Here is a 19,211-nt window from a genome sequence, read left to right on the forward strand (position 1 = left end):
AGTTGATCTAAAATCCGTGGGACAAAAGAACCCCGTAAATACAAACTCAACGGAAAGCCCACGCTAATGCCTTGAAATATGGAATCGTGGCTAAGGCTCCTCTCAACACGGGGTGACCCTCCGTTTGGACGAAGGCAGGCTTTTTTGTGTATTTCCGGTGGCTTTCCAATTCATTCATTCCTTCAGTCATATTTATTGAGCGCTTACTGTGTGCAGAGCACTGTACTAAGAGCTTGGAAAGTACAATTCAGCAATAGAAACAACAATAATAATAATAACAATGTATTTGTTAAGCGCTTACTGTGTGCCAAGCCCTGTTCTAAGCACTGGCGGGGGATACAAGGTAATCAGGTTGTCCCATGTGGGGCTCACAGTCTTAATCCCCATTTTCCAGATGAGGTAACTGGGGCCCAGAGAAGTTAAGTGACTTGCCTGAAGTCACACAGCTAAGTGGCAGAGCCGGGATTAGAACCCATAACTTCTGACTCCTAAGCCCGGGCTCTTTCCACTGAGCACTGAGGTCTAGAATGGGGGAGACAGACATCAAAACAAGTAAACAGGCATCAATATAAATAAATAGAATTGTAGATATACACATCTGTCGATGTTTGCCATCCTTTGTCTCACCTCCCAGCTCAGTCAATACAATGTTTCAGGGCCTTTATTGGCCTCGGAAATAGTCACAGCCATTGTCAAGTTTAACTCAGCTCAGAGATATTCAGGGACTGTATCTGTTTAACTTGTATAGTACAGTGCTTTGCACACAGTAAGCGCTCGATAAATACGATTGAATGAATGAATCTGCCCCAGCGCTTAGAACAGCGCCCGACACAGAGTAAGCGCATAACAAATGCCATAATAGTAATGATCGTGATAATTATTTCACTTCCCTTTGTCAAAATCAGCCAATCATTCATATTTATCGAGCACTTACTGTGAGCAGAGCACTGTACTGAGCGTTTAGAAGAGTATGGCATAAGAGTAAACAGACAAATTCCCTGCCCACAATGAGCTCACAGTCTAGTGCGGGAGACAGACGTTAATATAAATATATCAGTTACAGATATGTACATAAGTGCCGTGTGATGTATATGTAACTATGTATAGTTACATATATTTATAGAAATGAGCATTTCTAAGCTGCTGGGAAATCTGGTGAGATCCTCGGACTGTCTTCCGATATCCACGGGGGTGGGGGGTGGATCAGGGGGATTCAGTCATTCATTCATCGTTGGATTTATTAAGCATTTACCGTGTGCAAAGCACTGTGTTAAGCGCTTGGGAGAGTTCACTAGAACAATAAACAGACACATTCCCCTTCCCACAATGGAAGTTCTTAATTAAATTGAGTTTCAGATGGTGAGCTCAGTCCGAGACTTGGGTCAAAGAGCACGGGCTTGGGAGTCAGATGTGAGTTCGAATCCCAGCTCTGCCACTTGTCTGTTGTGTGACCTTGGGCAAGCCACTTCACTTCTCTGGGCCTCAGTTACCTCATCTGTAAAATGGGGATTTAGACTGTGAGCCCCACGTGGGACAACTTGATTTCCTCGTATCTACCCCAGTGCTTAGAACAGTGCTTAAGCACATAGTAAGCCCTTAGCAAGTAACATAAGAGGTCGAACGTTTTAAGCACAGCCTCCCTTTCATGGCTGGTTGCTTGCTGAGATTTCTGAAGGCAGAATACAGGAAGGGGGATCAATATTTTATTTTTGTTCTCCATTTTGACGGCATGTGTCTCTACTTCAGTCCGGACCCATCCACACTCCCTGGGGGACCTGATGCTGGGTTTTTTGGTTGCGTTTTGTTTCTTCTGGGAGGTGATAACAGACGACAGCTCTTCTGAGCATCATGCGAAACTGAGATGTTGTCTGATCTGATTATGTAATTATAATAATAACTGTGGTATTTGTTAAGTGCTTACTATGTGCCAGGCGCTGCACTAAGCGCTGGGGTGAATACACGCGAATCAAGTCAGACACAGTCCCTATCCCACTTGGATTTAATCCCCACTTTACAGATAATAATAATAATGATGATAATAATGGTATTTGTTAAGTGCTTACTATGTGCAACGCACTGTTCTAAGCGCTGGAGAGGTTACAAGGTGATCAGGTTGTCCCACGTGGGGCTCACAGTCTTAATCCCCATTTTACAGATGAGGTAACTGAGGCACAGAGAAGTGAAGTGAATTGCCCAAAGTCACACAGCTGACAGTTGATGGAGCAGGAATTTGAACCCATGACCTCTGACTCCAAAGCCCGTGCTCTTTCCACTGAGCCACGCTGCTTCTCTAGAGGCCCAGAGAAGTGACTTGCCCAAGGTCACACCACAGACAAGTGGAGAAGCCAGGATTAGAATCCAGGTCCTTCTAAGCCACACTGCTTCTCTGATGATTGTACCAACTCTACCTCAACACTTAACAAATACCACAGTCATTATTATTAGGAGTCGTATCAAGGGTGATTATTATTGTTATGGTATTTGTTCATTCATTCAATCGTATTTATTGAGTACTTACTGTGTGCAGAGCACTGTACTAAGCACTTGGGAAAGCAGTGTGGCTTAGTGGAAAGAGCCTGGGCTTGGGAGTCAGAGGCCGTGGGTTCTAATCACGGCTCTGCCACTTGTCAGCTGTGTGGCTTTGGGCAAGTCACTTAATTTCTCTGTGCCTCAGTTCCCTCATCTGTAAAACGGGGATTAAGACTGTGAGCCCCACATGGAACAACCTGATTACCTTGTATCCCCCCCTCCAGAGCTTAGAACAGTGCTTGACACATAGTAAATGCTTAACAATTACCATCATTATCAGTATTATTACAGTACGGGAATAAAAAGAGACAATCTCTGCCCATAATGTGCTCAGCTCTTACTACATGTCAAGCACTGTTCTAAACACCAGGGTAGATATACGTGAATCAGGTTGGACATAGTCCCGTCTCCCACAGTCTAAGTAGGAGAGAGATCAGGTATGGAATCCCCATTTTATAGTTGAAGAAACTGAGGCCCAGAGAAGTGAAGTGACTTGCCTGAGGTCAAACAGCAGGTGAGTGGCAGAGCCGGGATGACAACCCAGGCCCTTTGACTTCCAAGCCTGGGCCCTTTCCACTGGGCCACGGCGCTAGGGTGGGCAGAAAGTTTTCGCCTTCAACTGAACTAAGAATTCCTTCGGGCCCTGGCTGAACACCCTCAGTGATGGGATCCTGCAGTAACATGAAATTGTTTCTTTTGTTGTTGGTTTTTTAAAAAATGGTATTTGTTAAGCTCTTACTATGTGCCAGGCACTGTACTGAGCGCTCGGGTGGATTCGAGGTCGTCAGGTCGGACACAGTCCCTGTCCCGCCTGGGGCTCACAGTCTTAATCCTCATTTTCCAGATGAGGGAACTGAGGCCCAGGGAAGTGAAGTGGCTTGCCCAAGGTCACCCAGCAAACAAATGACGGAGCCAGGATTAGAACCCAGGTACTTCTGACACCCAGGCCTGTGCTGTATCCACTAGGTTAGGTGGCTTCTCTGTCATTTCTTTTGTGATTTACTGGGGAGTGTGGATCAGCAGGCCTGACTTTTTTCTTTCATGCCATTCACATCTGGTGTCCAAGCCGGATTCCCTCCAACCTCACCAGCTCTAATCCCACAGTTTTATTAATAGTAATAATAATGATAACAATAATAATAATAATGGTATTTGTTAAGTGCTTACTATGTGGAAAGCACTGTTCTAAGCACTGAGGGGATTCAAAGTAATCAGGTGGTCCCACGTGGTGTTCACAGTCTTAATCCCCATTTTACATATGAGGTAACTTGCCTAAAGTCACACACCTGGCAAATGGTAGAGCCAAGATTAGAACCCATGACCCATGACTCCCGAATCCGGGCTTTTTCCACTGAGCCATGCTGTTTCTCTAATAATAATAATGATGGTATTTGTTAAGCGCTTATTATGTGCCAGGTACTGTACTAAACACTGGGGTAGATCCAAGCAAATCAGGTTGGACAGGGTCCATGCCCCACATGGAGCTCACAGTCTTAATCCCCATTTTACAGATGAGAGAACTGAGGCACAGAGAATAATAATAATAATAATGGCATTTATTAAGCACTTACTATGTGCAAATCACTGTTCTAAGCGCTGGGGAGGTTACAAGGTAATCAGGTTGTCCCACGTGGGGGTCACAGTCTTAATCCCCATTTTACAGATGAAGTAACTGAGGCACAGAGAAGTAAAGTGACTTGCCCAAAGTCACACAGCTGACAATTAGCGGAGCCGGGATTTGAACCCATGGCCTCTGACTCCAAAGCCCGGGCTCTTTCCACTGAGCCACGCTGCTTGCCTGGAGTCACCTAGCAGGCAAGTGGCAGAGCCAGAATTAGAACCCAAAACCTTCCGACACCCAGGCCTGTACTTTGTCCACTAGGCCATGAATGGTTTCTGATTGAGGCTGTCTTTCTTGCAAGATCTGGGAGAGATATTTATTACTCTATTTATTTATTTATTTATTTATTTATTTTACTTGTACATATCTATTCTATTTATTTTATTTTGTTAGTATGTTTGGTTTTGTTCTCTGTCTCCCCCTTTTAGACTGTGAGCCCACTGTTGGGTAGGGACTGTCTCTATATGTTGCCAACTTGTACTTCCCAAGCACTTAGTACAGTGCTCTGCACACAGTAAGCACTCAATAAATACAATTGATTGATTGATTGATTGAGACTGTCTTTCTTGCAAGATCTGGGAGAGATGTGCCTTTCTTTCCCTGATTTGAGGGAAATCAATATTTTGCTTCTCTTCGGACTCAGCCCAAGCTGGAAGGCAGCATTGTCTTGCCTTATGCTGTCAAGTCATTTCCAACCCACAGTGACACCACGGACACATCCTCCCTGATTGCCCCGCCTCCGTCTGCAGTCGTTCCGGTAGTGGATCCGGAGAGTTTTCTTGGGAAAAATATGGAAGTGGTTTACCACTTCCGGGAAGGCAGCGTAGCCTAGTGGAAAAAAGGCATGGGACAGGTCATCGGAAACCCAGATTCTAACTCTGTCTGTCTCCCTTTCTAGACTGTAAGCTTGTTGTGGGCAGGGAATGTGTCTGTTTATTGTTGTATTCTCCCAAGCGCTTAGTACAGTGCTTTGCACACAGTAAGTGACCAAGCGCTTAGTACAGTGCTCTGCACACAGTAAGTGCTCAATAAATACAATTGAATGAATAAATACGATTGAATGGATGAATAACTCCAGTTCTAGCACCGCCCTACAGTGTGACCTTGGGCAAGTGCATTTACTTCTGGGCCTTCCTGTTTTCCTGTTCTCTCTCTCCCTCCCCCTCTATCCCCCCCTCCGCCTTACCTCCTTCCCCTCCTCACCGCACCTGTATATATGTATATATGTTTGTATGTATTTATTATTCTATTTATTTATTTATTTATTTTATTTGTACATATTTATTCTATTTATTTTATTTTGTTAATATGTTTTGTTTTGTTCTCTGTCTCCCCCTTCTAGACTGTGAGCCCGCTGTTGGGTAGGCACGGTCTCTATATGTTCCCAACTTGTACTTCCCAAACGCTTAGTACAGTGCTCTGCACACAGTAAGCACTTAATAAATACGATTGAATGAATGAATGAAAGATCGCCCTGTGGGAAAGAGATTGTGTCTTATCTGCTTATATTGTTTTTACCCCAATGCTTAGTACAGTGTTTGGCACATAATAAACACTTAGCAAATACCGCAGTCATTATTATTAGTAGTAGTAGTATGAAAGATACCTGTTCTCCCTACCATTTTGATCTTGAGCCTCAGGTGGGAAGGGAATTTTTTTATCTATCCCAGCACTTAACACTGAATAAATACGCAAATTAGTATTATTTTGTGATGAAAAATGGATCTGGAAAGAAATGGCAAGGGCCCCAGAGAGGGACTGCCACAGTCAATCAACAATATTTATTGAACACGTACTGTGTGCAGGGTACTGTAGAGAAGCAGCGTGGCTCAATGGAAAGAGCATGGGCTTTGGAGTCAGAGGTCATGGGTTCAAATCCCGGCTCCACCAATTGTCAGCTGTGTGACTTTGGGCAAGTCACTTAACTTCTCTGGGCCTCAGTTCCCTCATCTGTAAAATGGGGATTAAGACTGTGAGCCCCCCATGGGACAACCTCATCACCTTGTAACCTCCCCAGTGCTTAGAACAGTGCTTTGCACATAGTAAGTGCTTAATAAATGCTATAATAATAATAATAATTATTATTATTATTATTACTGTACTAAGGGCTTGGGAGAGACTAATTTTCCAGAGTTCAGGATCAGACGGCCCCAACTATCGGGATTTCCCAAAGGACAGAGAAGAGCTGCTTAGACTTCTCGCACGAAGGACTAAAAAGGTCTAGTCCACCATATTCTCCTCTCCTTTATCTGTCTGAACTATCTTCCCTCAAGGGTGCAGAAAATAAGGTCAGCGATTTGATCTCTGGAGGAATTTTCAAGGTTTGAGTTTCGTAACAGGGTTTTCATGTGTCCCACGTGAGTTTCCCCATCCTCCGAATAACAAAAGTCACATAAATTGTATATTCAAGGATACCCAATGCCCTCCAAATCCAAAGTAGGCTGGCAGCTGCTCTTCAGATTCCAGGACTATCCTTGGTTTTTGCCAAAAGGTCCATGTGAGGTCTTTAATTTTCACAGAGTTTGACTCAGAAGTTATTCCCATTTCACAGATAAAGGGAGACCACCTAACCGATCAGTAATAATAGTAATAATGATGGCATTTGTTAAGAGCTTACTGCATATCAGGCACTGCACCAAGCACTGGGGTGGATATAAGGAAATCGGGTTGGATACAGTCCCTGTCCCCTGAAGGGCTCACGATCTCAATCTCCATTTTAAAGATGAGGTAACCGAGGTCACAAGGTCACATAGAGAAGTGGTAGAGCCGGGATTAGAACCCATGACCATGACCGTGCTCTATCCGCTACACCATGATGCTTCTCTTTGTTCAACAGCATACCCAGATTAGAATCTGGTCTGCGGGAGCTTTTTCCATATTATCTCCCTTTTACCTGAGGATGTTGTTTCTCATAATTTTTTTTCCCCGTGCAGGGCCAAAGATGACCTAAATCCTTATCCTGTTGCAGGGCAGATATTTCCATGCATTATTGAGGGTTGAGGGCTGCCGTGGTTCACATTGCCCAGGGAAAGGCATCCTATTATTTTGGGAAAGCTCCCTCTCACTGGCTTCTTCTTTAGGGTAGCAAGTGTCACGAGGCCCCCCAAATTCAGAAACCAGCAGCAGCTGGCCCCCTGACCCCTCATCTGATCCCCGAGAGAACGTCACCAGCTGAAGAAAGAGGGTCTGCTGAGGGGCTGATTGTTTTACGTTTTCAGGATGATGTGGAAAGGTGTATGTCTGTGTTTGTGCCTCAGAGGAGTTTTCTGAGACAGGGTTCCTTTCTCTCCTTGACTGGGGAGGAGTAATAGAATGGCGAATCCGAACTAGGGAAGAGGGAGAAGGGCAGGGACTGCCAGGATCGAAATCCTGATCTTACACTGCTTCCCTGTGGACAATTCCCAGAACTGCAGTATTCCTCCGCCTGTCGCTCCCAGACTCTCCCAGTTTGGTCTGGGCAGAGCTACTGGGAACATAATTCTGTCGATTGAAGTGTTTTAGTAGAAAGGAAATAATGAACAGCAACAGCCTGCTTGCCAGCTGATGGCACGCTCCCTGGTCAGTCGGTCATATTTATTGAGCACTTACTGTGGTTTGTACATATTTATTACTCTATTTATTTATTTTACTTGTACATATCTATTCTATTTATTTTATTTTGTTAGTATGTTTGGTTTTGTTCTCCGTCTCCCCCTTTTAGACTGTGAGCCCACTGTTGGGTAGGGACTGTCTCTATATGTTGCCAATTTGTACTTCCCAAGCACTTAGTACAGTGCTCTGCACATAGTAAGCGCTCAATAAATACGATTGATGATGATGATGTGCAGAGCACTGTACTAAGCACTTGGGAGAGTACAGTACTACAATAAGCAGATACACACAATGAGCTTACAGTCTAGAGGACAACCTTTCTGTGTTGCTTTGTCCTCCCCAGGAGCCACTTAATGTTTATCTGTCTTTCAATCCATCAATCTTATTTATTAAGCGCTTACTATGTGCAGAGTATTGTATTAAGCATCTGGGAGAGTACAGTGTAGCAGAGTTAGTAGGCCCGTTCCTGTCCACAATGAGCTTAAAGTCTAGACAGGTCTATACAGGGACCTTTGCTAAGAGAGTTTTAATTAATAGCTTTGAGTCGTTTCTTGTGTTCTTAGAAATGCCACCTCAGCCAGTTAAAATCCCCAGAAGCTTGGGTTTTTATTTATTTATTTATTTATTTAAACTCCAAACCTCTTTGCAAGGTGTGGATTCACACCATTTGTAAATATCAACCTTTTAGTCCTCCAATAATCAATAGTACTTTTTGAGTGCTTACCATATTGCAGAGCACTATGCTAAGCGCTTGGGAGAGTACAATAGAGTTGGTAAACATGTTTCCTGCCCACAATGAGATTCCAGTCTAGAGGGGAAGATTCCCATTTTCACCTAAGGGTACTTTGACCCCTCTGTCTCCCCATCTCTGTTCAAGGAGTCCCAAGGCAATAACACTTTGTGATATCTATAAAGATCTCTATCCATTCGTTCATTCAATCGTATTTGTTGAACATTTACTGTGTGCAGAGCACTGTACTAAGGTCTTGGAAATACAATTCAGCAATAGAGAGACAATCCCTGCCCACACTGGGCTTAGAGTCTTTAAGGGGGGAGACAGACATCAAAACAAGTAAACAGGCATTAATTTAAATAAATAGAATTATAGATTATGTACATATAAACACAAGTGCTGTGGGGCGGGGAGAGATGGGTAGAGCAGGGAGCAAGTCGGGGTGAAGGGATGGGAGGGGGAGCTGAGGAAAAGGGCTCAGTCTGGGAAGGCCTCTTGGAGGAGGTGAGCCTTCAGTAAGGCTTTGAAGGGGGGAAGTGTGATTGTTTGGCGGATTTGAGGAGGGAGGGCGTTCCAGGCCAGAGGCATGCTGTTACTCAATTGGATGGTCCACAGAGGGCCTCAAACCCGGTCTCTTCCTCACTCTCTCCTCCCCACCTCCACTCGGGGCTCCAAGATGAAAGCCAAAAGTTGAAGAGTACAAACCGTCAGCCAAGCCTCAGTTGGTGATGAGAAATGAAAATATTTGGATTAGCCGGGGTATCGAACTGATATTTACAAATTATTATCCCGCCATCCCGACATCAAAAGCGTCCTTTTCGGAAACACCGGCTGCCCACTTGGTTTGTTTCAGGCTGTCAGGGACGTTATTTGATGTTCCTCTTTGTTTGTTGACATTAATTAAGATGTTAAATCCATCATCTTGTCTTTCCCTCTCCCGGAGATGCAAACAGTTCAGAGGCTGTGAGAGTGGGCTACTCATGGACGTATGGCCAGGTGTTGGAGTGCTTTTGTTCATCGGACGATAAAACACACATTTGTCCTCCGGGTCGTGTGGACAGAACGATGGGTTTCTGATAAAAATAAAAAAAAAACACCCTCTTCCGGAGGTGATAAATGACATTTTTATCTGGAACGGGTAAAAGTGGTGGCAAGTTTTATCTCCATTCTGGAGATGATTTCCTGCAGAATGTTAGAAGTTGGGACAACCATGTTGTGGTCAGGGTGTCATGTTGTGAGCCTAAGATACAGTTGTTATATCGGGCTCAGTACAGTGCTTTGCACACAGTAAGCACTCAATAAATATGATTATTTGAATCGGTGAAAGGAAGGAAAAGAATGCCATACCAGGTTAAAGGCAAGATCATGGTCTAGGATGTAGAACCATAGCAGCTTGTCTCAATTTATTATAAATGTTTTATGCCATTCTTGTGTTGGCAGGGAACGTGCCTCCCAACTCCATTGTTTCGAACCCTCCCAAGCACTTAATAAAAATAATAATAATGGTATGTGTTAAGGGCTTACTAAGTGCCAAGCACTGTTCTAAGAATTGGCACTCTATACAAAGTAAAAACTTAATTAGAGAAGCAGCATGTCCTAATGGATAGAGCACGGCCTTGGAAGTCAGAAGGACCTGGGTTCTAATTCGGGCTCCGCCACTTGTCAGCTGTGTGACCTGGGCAGGTCACTTCACTTCTCTGGGCTTCAGTTACCTAAACTGGAAAAGGGGGATTATAAACATGAGTCCCATGGGGGGGACAGGGACTGTGTCCAACCTGATTCACTTGTATCTTCCCCAGTGCTTAGAACAGTGCTTGGCACATAGTAAGCGCTTAACAAGTACCATAATTATTATTAGTTAAGCACTTTGGGCATTATCACTGGCAATTTGGATCTTCTTCCAGGTTTCTCTTACCCTGCAGCAGGCAAAGTCCACAACGGTGATTCTGTCTAATTTTTCTAACCTCATTCTATTTCCCAGAAGGACCTCAGTGGACCTCAGGGGGCTCCTCAGTGCCCCACCTCAACTCCCTGAACAGGTCCCCAGCCCCCTCACCTGCTTTTTGGTAGCTTCAGGCCACATTACTGCACTGTTCCATTAGCACAGGTAATCAAAAATTGACACTTTTACTCCTTTTTTTTAATGGCTTTTGTTAAGCGCTTACTATGTGCCAGGCACTGTATTAAATGGTGGGGTAGATACAAGTTACTCAGGTTAGTCACGGTCCCTGTCTCCCATGGGACTCACTCTTATAACCCCCATTTTCCCAATCAGGTAACTGAATCCCAGAGAAGTGAAGTGACTTGCCCAGGTCCCGCAGCTGACAAGTGGCGGAGACGGGATTAGAATGCAGGTCCTTCTGACTCCCACTCCTATCCCTGTTTTACAGAGGAGGTAACTGAGGCACAGAGAAGTGAAGTGACCTGCCCAAGGTCACACGCCAGATACATGGCAGAAGCAGGACTAGAACCTCAGTCCTTCTGACTCCCAAAGAGCATGGACTTGGGAGTCAGAGGATGTGGGTTCTAATCCTGACTCTGCCACTTGTCTGCTATCACCTTGAGCAAGTCACTTCACTTCTCTGGGCCTCAGTTACCTCATCCGTTAAATGGGGATTAAGACTGTGGGCCCCACGTGGGACAACCTGATTGTCTTGTATCTACCCCAATGCTGGGCACATAGTAAGTGCCTAACAAATGCAAATAATAATAGTAATAATAATCTCTCAGCATTGTTGAATCCAGCAGTAATTTTACAGGCCAGTTTCCAAACGGATCTATGTTAAAATCCCACCCTAAATTAACAGAGTAGATACTTGCAGAAGTGTACATGCCTTCTGCTATATTTTTAGAGTTCAATTTCCCAGGGATAGACTCCAGGGACTCCAGTTTCAGTCATTCATTAGGCACGAGGCAGAATTTTGAATCCGGTAATTCCAAAGGGAAACAGGCGCGTTCCAAAAACGGAGCCAGCACTTCATTTATTTGACGCTTTTGTTATGACTCTCGGGCAACGGATAACCGTACTTAGCGAGCACTCACCGTCTGCTAATGGGAAACACTTTTCTCTAATCGTCACGTTTCACCCAACACCTAGATTTAAATGGCCTTCTCCTTCCGCACTTGCATGCTATCTTCTCGGTGGGTTAGCCCGGGTTCACAGCTAAACAGGGGCAGGCGGATGGGAGAGGGGAGACAGGCCAGAGAAAACTCTGCTGGAAACTTAGTAGAGAGGAAAGTATGAAGTAGAGAAAGCCAACGGATGCCTTTGGCTGCGACAAAAGACGAAGACGAGTAGAGCGCTGAATATTTCGTAGGAAACAAGCCATGGAGGCCCCGGGTTCTGTGGGCTTGAGGATTATTCAGTATCATAAATAATGATGGTATTTGTTAATAATAATGATGATGATGGTGGTATTTGTTAAGCACTTACTATGTGCAAAGCACTGTTCTAAGAGCTGGGGGATATAAGGTGATGAGATTGTCCCACATGGGGCTCACAGTTTTAATTCCCATTTTCCAGATGAGGTAACGGAGGCACAGAGAAGTTAAGTGGCTTGCCCACGGTCACACAGCTAAGTAGTGGGGCCGAGATTCGAACCCATGACCTCTGACTCCCAAGCCCGGGCTCTTTCCACTGAGCCACTCTGCTTCTCTAAGCTCTTACTATGTGCCAGGCACTGTACTAAGCACCAGAGTGGATACGAGTGAATCGAGTTGGACATGATCCCTGTCCCATTTGGGGCTCATAGCCTTAATCCCCATTTTGCAGATGAGGTAATTGAGGCCCAGAGAAGTGAAGTGACTTGTCCATGGCCACATAGCTAACAAGCAGTAGAGTTGGGATTAGAATCCGGGTCTTTCTGACTCACATGCCCGGGCTCTAGCCACTGTGCCATGCCGCTCCACTTCTCAATAATAATAATAATAATAATAATAATAATAATAATAATAATAATAATAATAATAATAATAATAATAATAATTCCATTTATTAAGCGCTTACTATGTGCACAGCACTGTTCTAAATGCTGGAAAGGTTACAAGGTAATCAAGTTGTCCCACAGGGGTTGAGTCTTAATCCCCATTTTACAGATGAGGTAACTGAGGCCCAGAGGAGTTAAGTGACTTGCCCAAAGTCACACAGCTGACAATTGGCAGAGCCAGGATTTGAACCCATGACCTCTGACTCCAAAGCCCATGCTCTTTCCACTGAGCCATGCTGCTTCTCAAGCATCCCATTGCCTCAACCGGAGACAAAACTGGCCTGGGTGAACCAATGAACATCTTTTATGGTCATAATAATAATAATGGTATTTGTTAAGAGCTTACTATTTGTCAGGCACTGTTCTAAGTGTCGGGTGGATAAAAGATAATCCAGTTGGACACAGTCCCTGTCCCACATAGAGTTCACAGTCTTAATCCCGATTTTACAGATGTGGCCCAGAGAAGTGAAATGATTTTCACCCAAGGTCACACAGCTTACAAGAGGCAGAGCTGGTATTAGAACCCAGAGTGAGCGCTTAGTACAGTGCTCTGCACACGGTAAGCGCTTAATAAATACGATTGAATGAATGAAAGAATGACTCCTCTGTCTTCCAGGCCTGTGCTCTTTCTACTAGAACCCTCAGTGTACTGACTATGTGCAGATCACTGTACTGAGCGTTTGGGGGAGTAGACACTTTCCCTGCCCACAATGAGCTCACTGTTGGGTAGGAACCGTCTCCATTCATTCATTCAATTGTATTTATTGAGCGCTTACTGTGTGCAGAGCACTGTACTAAGCGACTAAGCGCTTAGCACTGTACTAAGCGCTTGGCACTGTATGTCACCAACTTGTACTTCCCAAGCGCTTAGTACAGTCTCTGCACACAGTAAGCGCTCAATAAATACGATTGAATGAATGAATGAGCTTACAGTCTAAAGATCGTATTGTCAGCCATGGTCTTTTTTTTATGGTATTTGGTAAGTGCTTGCTATTAATTCATTCAGTCGTATTTATTGAGCACTTACTAGGAAAGTACAGTACAACAATAAACAGTGATAGTCCCTGCTCACAACGAGCTTACAGTCTAGAGGTGGGGAGACAGACATCAATAGAAATAAATAAAATTACAGATACGTACATAAATGCTGTGGGGCTGGGAGGGAGGCGTTACTGTGTACCAGGCACTGTACTAAGCCCTGGGGTAGATAGAAGATACTCAGATTGCTCATAGTTCATGTCCCACTCGGGGCTCACAGTCTTAATCCCCATTTTAGAGATGAGGTAATTGAGGTACAGAGAAGTGAAGTGGCTTGCCCAGAGTCACACAACAGATGATTGGAAGTGTCAGAGTGAGAACTCAGATCCTCTGATTCCCAGGCCTGTGCTCTTTCCTCTAGCCCGTGCTGCTTCCCCAATTATAGTCTGATGTTCTGTATGCTGGTGTAAACCAGATTTAATTTTTTATTATTATTGTGAGAAGCAGCATGGCCCACTGGATAGAGCATGGGTTTGGGAGTCAGAAAGTCATGGGTTCTAATCCCAACTCCCTCATTTGTCTGCTAGTGCTGGACAAGTCCCTTACCTTCTCTGTGCCTCAACTACCTCATCTGTAAAATGGGGATTAAACGGTCAGCACCACATGGGACAAAGGGACCTTATAATACTAATAATGATAGCATTTATTAAACACTTACTATGTGCAAAGCACTGTTGTAAGCGCTGGGGAGGTTACAAGGTGATCAGGTTGTCCCACGGGGGGCTCACAGTCTTAATCCCCATTTTACAAATGAGGGAACTGAGCCCCAGAGAAGTTAAGTGACTTGCCCAAAGTCACATAGCTAAGTGGCGGAGCCAGGATTTGAACCCATGACCTCTGACTCCAAAGCCTGTGCTCTTTCCACTGAGCCACGCTGCTTCTCTAACCATATCCAACCCAGTTTGCTTGGATCCATCCCAGAGCTTAGCACAGTGCCCAGCACATAGTAAGCACTTAAAAAATACCATTATTATTAGCCCCAGTGCTTAGAACACTGCCTGAAACATATTAAGCGCCTAACAAATACCATTATTGTTATTATTCTATTGTGTAACATTGTTAATGTTAATAATAATAATTGTGATATTGTGTGCCAAGCACTGTACTATGAGCTGGGGTAGATACAAGAAATCAGGTCAGATACTGTCCCTGTCCTTCATGGGGTTCGCAATCTAAGTAGGAGGAAGAACAGGAATCAGATCCCCATTTTACAGATGAGGAAACTGAGGCACGGAGAAGTCAAGTGATTTGCCCCAGATCACCCAGCAAGCAGGTGGTGGAGCCGGGATTAGAACCCAGGTCGTCTGACTCCCAGGGTCATGCTCTTTCCAGTAGCCACGCTGCTTCACGTTATCCCAGAGGAAAAATTCGAATGCTATTTGGTAACCATCTGTCCTCCCAATTTGTAAGTGCCCCTTTTTCACTTACCCCTCCTTCCTTCCTTCGGATTTCTAGGACCCTGCACCATCTGGGCAACCGGATAGTCACTTCCCTCACACTGACAACATCTGCCCTGAAATCACCTCTCAGGGTCTGCAACTTTTCAGCCCCACCTCAGTATCTTCTGAACTGCGGCCAGAAGCAACATGGCCTAGTGGATTTCATTCATTCATTCATTCATTCAACCAACCGTATTCATTAAGCGCTTACTGTTTGCAGAGCACTGTACTAAGTGCTTGGGAAGTACAAGTCGGCAACATATAGAGACGGTCCCTACCCAACACATTTATTCTATTTATTTTATTTTGTTAATATGTTTTGTGCTCTGTCTCTCCCTTCTAGACTGTGAGCCCACTGTTGGGTAGGGACCGTCTCTATATGTTGCCAACTTGGACTTCCCAAGCGCTTCATACAGTGCTCTGCACACAGTAAGTGCTCAATAAATACGATTGAATGAATGAATGAATGAATGAATGAACAGGTTCACAGTCTAGAAGGGGGTATATAACGATGGGTATTTGTTAAGCACTTACTATGTGACTAGCAATGATGTCTGTCCCTCTCTCTAGACTGTGAGCTCGTTGTGGGCAGGGAATGTGTCTGTTGTTCTTTTGTACTCTCCCTTAGTTCAGGGCGTTTCACATGGTAAGCGCTCAATAAATGCGATTGAATGAATGAATGCTTCTCTAAACAGAACACTATTGGATATATTCCCCTCCCACAAGGAGCTCACAGTCTAGAGGGGGAGACAGACACTAAAATAAATAATGAATACGGACAGAAGGGTGGTGGGGCTGAGGCGAATAAAGGGTATAAATCCAAGGGTATAGAACCATCAGACAATTGTCTGCCTTATCATAGAGTCTTGTCTTATGTCGTCGAGTTGTCTTTGACCCATAGTGATGCCGTGGACACATCTGTCTCTGAATGCCCCACTCTCTGTCTGCCACCGTTCTGGTAGTGGATCCAGAGTTTTCTCAGTAAAAATCCGGAAGCGGTTTACCATTGCCTCCTTCCACGCAGTAAACCTGAGTCTCCGCCCTTGACTCTCTCCCATGCCGCTGCTGCCCAGCACAGGGGAGTTTTGACTTGTAGCGGATTGCCTTCCACTCGCTAGCCACTGCCCCAGCTAGGAATGGAATAGGTAGGCCTCTGCTTGATTCTCCCTCCCATCGTCAAGACTGGTAGAGTAATGGGAACTCTCCAGGTGTGACCCTGAGAAGGTTCATCTTAGAGAAGTCCCCTAAAAAGGATGCCACAGTTTCTTAGGTTAACTCTTGCATCAATCCACTGACCTGGCTGTCTAGCGACCGTTTCCCCTCACCCCCTCCATTGCTTTTTAAACACATCTCCCCTCCTGGTTTCCTCTGCCACTTCTCTTCTGCCAAATGGGATCTTGGGAAATGGTTTGAAGGCTGTTCTCCCAATTCCCAGCAGCTCTCCGATCCTCCTGTCTGGTTCATTATGTCCTCTAAAAAGTCCCCAGCTTCTCATTTTGCCCTGTTTTCATCTAGAGGAAACCAGGCTGACGAGAGGGCCCTTCTTTTTCTCTTATCGCTGCAGGTAGGCCAAGCTTTCCAGAAAGCCTTTGCTCTCATTGAAGGAACTTGAAAAGTTTCTTACCACGATCGCATTTTTAATGCCATCGTCCATCCATTCACTCATTCAGTCGTATTTATTGGGCGCTTACTGTGTGCAGAGTACTGTTCTAAGTGCTTGGGAGAGTACAGTACAACATAATGCAGACACATTCCCTATCCACAACGAGCTGACAGTCTAGAGGGGGAGACAGACACTTATAGAAATAAATATATTAAAAATATGTATTTAAGTGCTGTGGGCTGGGAGGGGGGATGAAGAAAGGGAGCAAGTCAGGGCGACGCAGAGGGAGCGGGAGAAGAGGAAAGGAGGGCTTAGTCAGGGAAGGCCTCTTGGAGGAAATGTGCCTTCAATAAGGCCTGGAAGCGGAGGAGAGTCGTTGTCGGATTTGAGGAAGGAGGGCGTTCCAGGCCAGAGGCGGAACATGTTGAGGACAGGGATTGGATCTGCTCTCTCTTCTTAGCGAAGCAGCATTCCCTAGTGGATGGAGCACAAGGCTGGAAGTCAGAAGGGCATGATGGCTTCTAATCCTGACTCCACCACTTGTCTGCTGTGTGACCTTGGGCAAGTCACTTCACTTCTTTTGCATCAGTTTCCTCATCTGTAAAATGGGGATTGAGACTGTGAGCTCCATGTGGGACAGGGACTGCGTCCAATCCAATTTGCTTGTATGATAATGATAATAATAATAATAATAATAATAGCATTTGTGAAGTGCTTACTATGTGTCAAGCACTGTTCTAAGTGCTTGGGTCGAAACAAGGTAATCAGGTTGTCCAAACATGGGGCTCACAGTCTTAATCCCCTTTTGACAGATGAGGGAACTGAGGCCCAGAGAAGTGAAGTGACTTGCCCAAAGTCACCCAGCAGACAAGTGGCGGAGCTGGGATTATTCATTCATTCATTCATTCATTCAATCGTATTTATTGAGTGCTTACTGTGGGCAGAGCACTGTACTAAGCGCTTGGGAAGTATAAGTTGGCAACATATAGAGACGGTCCCTACCCAACAGCGGGCGCACAGTCTAGAAGGGGAAGACAGACAACAAAACAAAACATATTAGCAAAATAAAATAAATAGAATAAATATGTACAAGTAAAATAAATACAGTAATACATATTTACAAACATATATACAAATATACAGGTGCTGTGGGGAGGGGAAGGAAGTAAGGTGGGAGATGGGGAGGGGGAGGAGGGGGAGAGGAAGGAGGGGGCTCAGTCTGGGAAGGCCTTCTGGAGGAGGTGAGCTCTCAGTAGGGCTTTGAAGAGATTAGAACCCATGACCTCTGACTTCCAAGCCCGGGCTCTTGCCACTGCACCACACTGCTGGTATCCACACCAGCGCTTTAGTACAGTCCCTGGCACGTAGTAAGTGCTTAACAAATATCACAATCATTGTTATTATTCTGATCACTCAGTCTAGTGCTCTGCCAACAGTAGGTGCCCAATAAATGCTATGGATTGATTTATAAGACATGGAACATCTCTACGCAAACTTTTGGGGGGGCTTTGGTGCTTCATATTGCATTGGGAAGAGAAAGCGATTAATTGTCCGGGCTGAAATGGAGGATCCCAACTTCCTCTCCGACTTCCCGTACTTACTTGCTCTCTGACCTGGGCAAGTCATTTCTCCTCTTTCTGCCTTAATTTTTCCATCTGCGAAATAGCGATGATGGTTCTTACAAGCATCCTAACTCACAGAGATGTTGTGAGGATTAATGAATGGAAGGCTGCAGTCTCAAACTCTTCAGATGAAAGGTGGTCTAGAATCACATAAAGAGGAGAAAGGAAAGGAACAATTGAAGTTCCGTATCTCAAAGCCACAGGAGGTGGAGTCCAAGCACCTTGGCACTCATCTTTTTCTCTCCCCGATCTTTGGAGAGATTGCTTCATAAATTGGTGATCTGGTCGTGCTTTGTTCTCGCCCCTCTGGGAAGCACGTACCTTTGATGGCGGTTTTCAGACCCCGGCAGATTGGCAACCCGATGAGAAATATCTGGAAATCGGGATTTTAATGGAAATAAATACGGACTCTAAACATCGGCGACATGCGCTCTGTGTCCCCGGAAAAGGCAGAGAGATCATGGAAAGCGCCGCCTCAATTCATTATTTGGGTTGTTTCCCAAGTCGCAAGGAGCCGTTTGTGTTCATATAGTTCATTTTGTATACAAATTGAGGTCCTGAGGGAGTGTATCCTTCATGTGAAACACAGTTCTCCAGTTAAGGGAGAAAACCTGAGTAACAATAAAGCCCTCGGGGAAATCATTTGATATTCCCAACATTTCACATGGGCTCCTGACACCCGGGTCTGCAAGGGGAGAACTGATTTATATCGTCCGTCGTTAGACAGCGTAGAGGTGAGGTCAGACGTGGGTATCTTTCTTCCCTTCCCCGGTGTTCAGAGTTCCCTTGGGCAAGGTGGAATCAAAGCATTTCAAATGGTAGAGGTCACAACGGTGACACCTTAAGAGGTAAAGAGCATCGCCTCCTGCCTCTTCCAGTAGGGCTGACACCTATATATCTTCATATGGCCATTGTTTCCACATGAAAAATCACTTGGAGTTGGTTTTCTTTTTCCTTCCCTTCTTATTCGGGAAACTCGTGATTTCTGTCATGATCTATCGAGATCATTTGGTTCAGCGGCATCAAAAATGATGATGGGTTTGGCCGGG

The 19,211-nt window shown here is 44.9% G+C and overlaps 1 protein-coding gene and 1 non-coding gene across 2 annotated transcripts in view; one reads left to right on the forward strand and one right to left on the reverse strand.

Annotated features, from left to right (window-relative positions):
* SKAP1 (src kinase associated phosphoprotein 1) overlaps positions 1-19,211 on the forward strand; it is a 413,802-nt gene that overhangs the window by 270,943 nt on the left and 123,648 nt on the right. The window lies entirely within an intron of this gene.
* Positions 16,026-16,163, reverse strand: LOC119935290. Its single transcript, XR_005453176.1, has one exon. It is a non-coding gene; the product is annotated as a small nucleolar RNA SNORA7 (small nucleolar RNA).

The sequence above is a fragment of the Tachyglossus aculeatus genome, chromosome 11 (genome assembly GCF_015852505.1).
Source record: "Tachyglossus aculeatus isolate mTacAcu1 chromosome 11, mTacAcu1.pri, whole genome shotgun sequence".
NCBI lineage: Eukaryota > Metazoa > Chordata > Mammalia > Monotremata > Tachyglossidae > Tachyglossus > Tachyglossus aculeatus.